The sequence below is a fragment of the Bactrocera dorsalis genome, chromosome 1 (genome assembly GCF_023373825.1).
Source record: "Bactrocera dorsalis isolate Fly_Bdor chromosome 1, ASM2337382v1, whole genome shotgun sequence".
NCBI lineage: Eukaryota > Metazoa > Arthropoda > Insecta > Diptera > Tephritidae > Bactrocera > Bactrocera dorsalis.
Genome location: NC_064303.1, coordinates 81,832,091 through 81,835,662, shown reverse-complemented (window position 1 = coordinate 81,835,662; position 3,572 = coordinate 81,832,091).

Here is a 3,572-nt window from a genome sequence, read left to right as displayed (position 1 = left end):
TTTGAAGACTAAATGTAGTTGCATAATACTTACGGGGGCTGTCCGATAAATAACTGACCTAACCATGATGCACGCGACTTTTTCAAAATTTTTTTTTTTTTTTTTTCTACATAGTCTCCTTGTAACTTCACACACTTCTCCCAGCGATGCTCCCATCTCTGCAACCCTTCCAAATAGTACTTGGCGTCTTTGTCTGCAAAATACGAGTTCACGAAAGAGATTGCCTCCTCATTTGACGAAAATCTCTGGCCGCCGAGCGCAGTTTTAAGTTGAGGAAACAAAAAAAAGTCGCTTGATGCTAGATCCGGTGAATAAGGTGGATGGTCAAGCAGTTCGAACCGCAATTCATGGATTTTCGCCATGGCGACTGTTGAGGTGTGAGATGGTGCGTTGTCTTGGTGGAACAAGACTTTCTTTTTTTGCAAATGTGGCCGATTTTTCGAAATTTCTTCCTTTAGCTTGTCCAATAATGATGCGTAGTATGCTCCTGTTATAGTTTTTCCTTTTTCAAGATAGTCGATAAAAATAATTCCATGGCTGTCACAAAAAACACTCGCCATCACTTTCCCAGCCGAATACACAGCTTTAGGTTTTTTTGGGGCTGGTTCCCCCTTTTCAATCCACTGTTTAGATTGGTTTTTTGTTTCGGGCGTATAATGATGAATCCAAGTTTCGTCTACAGTTATCAATCGGCGCCAAAACTCGGTCTTATTGCCTCTAAACTGAGCCAACAGAGCGCTGGAAATTTTCATGCGCGCACGTTTGTGGTCTAGCGTAAGCAAACGCGGCACCCAACGCGCGGACAGCTTTCTCATGCCCAAATCTTGGTTTAATATGTGACAAACAGCTTCTTTTGACATCTTCATAATCTCAGCTATTTCCCTAACTTTAATCCGTCGGTCGTCTAGTACCAATTGATGAACTTTAGCGATGTTATCGTTAGTGGTTACAGTTTTTGGACGCCCAGGACGTTCATCATCTTCCAAGCTCCTGCGACCACGTTTAAATTCAGCTGCCCAAAATTTTACGGTGTTAAACGTTGGTGCAGAGTCACCATACACAGAGTCCAACTCATCTTTGATTTTTGAAGGCGTATTGCCTTTCAAAAATAAAAATTTAATTACAGCTCGATATTAAATTTTTTCCATTTTGGGGAAATCACCGAAATAGACTCACAAAAACGACTGTCAACAGATAATTGCGCAAGATAAATTTCTGAAATTTTGGCGGGTAGCTATTATAATATGCACAATTTGAAGTAGAAACTTTTTTTTCAGATGTGCCGCTAGCTTCACGTTGAGGTCGGTTATTTATCGGACAGCCTTCGTATATTTTCTTTTCTTAATGCTATTCGAGTGGAAGTTTACCAATTTAACCGTATGTTTACCTATTTAATGTTAATGCTAATACTTGATCAGCGGCTCTAAAAAATATTTAAATCATCCAGTTTTTTATCGATTACAACTATTTGAAAAAAAAAAATGTCGCGAAATTTTAATTTTTTTTCTAAAAATCAAATTCTTCCTTCACTACAGATGATCCTGTAAGGAGTTATCCTGCCAACACGCCCTTTTTTTCTTTCCGACGGGTCACCGGAAATGGCGACGCAATGGCAGAGTTTAAAATATTTTTTCCAAAAATTTCAAAATTTTTTTGTTAGGAATGTATGTTTGTAACAATAAAAATTTGTTTCGTTTTTTTATATGAGAAAAAAAATTGTTGAAAATTGGCTATTTTTTAGCCGAGGAAACCCATGTAAAACCCTAAAACAGTGGCGAATCCACGGGAAGGGGTTTTTGGTGTTAAAACACCCCCTAAACCCAGAGAAAAATAATATTACGAAAGAAGCTTGGTTGCGAAAATATTCATCAACATGTTCTTTTGTAGTAATATATCATGCGAATTACGTATTATGCACCCATGCGCACTATAACCTGCCCCTGCACACCATTTTACGTGGTACATGGTCAACTTTACAAGCTCCTCATTATCACGTTCATAATTATTTGTCAAGTTGCATAATTAACTCATTCTTTTCAACAGTATAATATGATTTTTCGCAATTCAACTATCCTTATACCCATTTTTGTGCAGAAGACAAAACGTGTCCTATAATAACTGAATTTTCGCAAGGGAACGAACTGCTATATTAAAAATACGTTGAGTAATAAAACTTTTCGTAAAACTCCCCCCAAAAAATTTTTCTGGATACGCCACTGCTCTAAAAGAAGTATGAAATATCCGCGATTACTTTGAAACTAGGCAGATAACTGGAAATTAATTTATTACAGCAAAAAGCATCTGAACGTCAAATATAACGGGTGATTTTTTTGAGGTTAGGATTTTCATGCATTAGTATTTGACAGATCACGTGGGATTTCAGACATGGTGTCAAAGAGAAAGATGCTCAGTATGCTTTGACATTTCATCATGAATAGACTTACTAACGAGCAACGCTTGCAAATCATTGAATTTTATTACCAAAATCAGTGTTCGGTTCGAAATGTGAAAATCCGCTTTTTTATCGACAAATTTTGTTCAGCGATGAGGCTCATTTCTGGTTGAATGGCTACGTAAATAAGCAAAATTGCCGCATTTGGGGTGAAGAGCAACCAGAAGCTGTTCAAGAACTGCCCATGCATCCCGAAAAATGCACTGTTTGGTGTGGTTTGTACGCTGGTGGAATCATTGGACCGTATTTTTTCAAAGATGCTGTTGGACGCAACGTTACGGTGAATGGCGATCGCTATCGTTCGATGCTAACAAACTTTTTGTTGCCAAAAATGGAAGAACTGAACTTGGTTGAAAGATGGCGCTACATGCCACACAGCTCGCGATTCTATGGCCATTTTGAGGGAAAACTTCGGACAACAATTCATCTCAAGAAATGGACCCGTAAGTTGGCCACCAAGATCATGCGATTTAACGCCTTTAGACTATTTTTTGTGGGGCTACGTCAAGTCTAAAGTCTACAGAAATAAGCCAGCAACTATTCCAGCTTTGGAAGACAACATTTCCGAAGAAATTCGGGCTATTCCGGCCGAAATGCTCGAAAAAGTTGCCCAAAATTGGACTTTCCGAATGGACCACCTAAGACGCAGCCGCGGTCAACATTTAAATGAAATTATTTTCAAAAAGTAAATGTCATGAACCAATCTAACGTTTCAAATAAAGAACCGATGAGATTTTGCAAATTTTATGGGTTTTTTTTTTTTAAAAAGTTATCAAGCTCTTAAAAAATCACCCTTTACTACTAGATAACATTTTTTTAGCTAACTAATGGCCAATGTAACGAATGTACTTCTAGCCACGCAAGCCATTTGATGCCCGTTTTAATTGATGAAATTATATTTAAGTTATTTGTTCGTTTAGTCTACCAATTTTTTTAAATTTCGGAATATTTATAATTACCTTGACACCATCAAACTCTATTTTTTTCATGGAAACAAAAAATACTTTTGACTCCGATAGAGCTAGCCTTGTCTTCAAAGCTATCGAATACAAACTCATAGAGACCGGAGACTCCAATTTTATTTCAACAGAATTTATGAGCCTGAGCACATTAAGTTCTA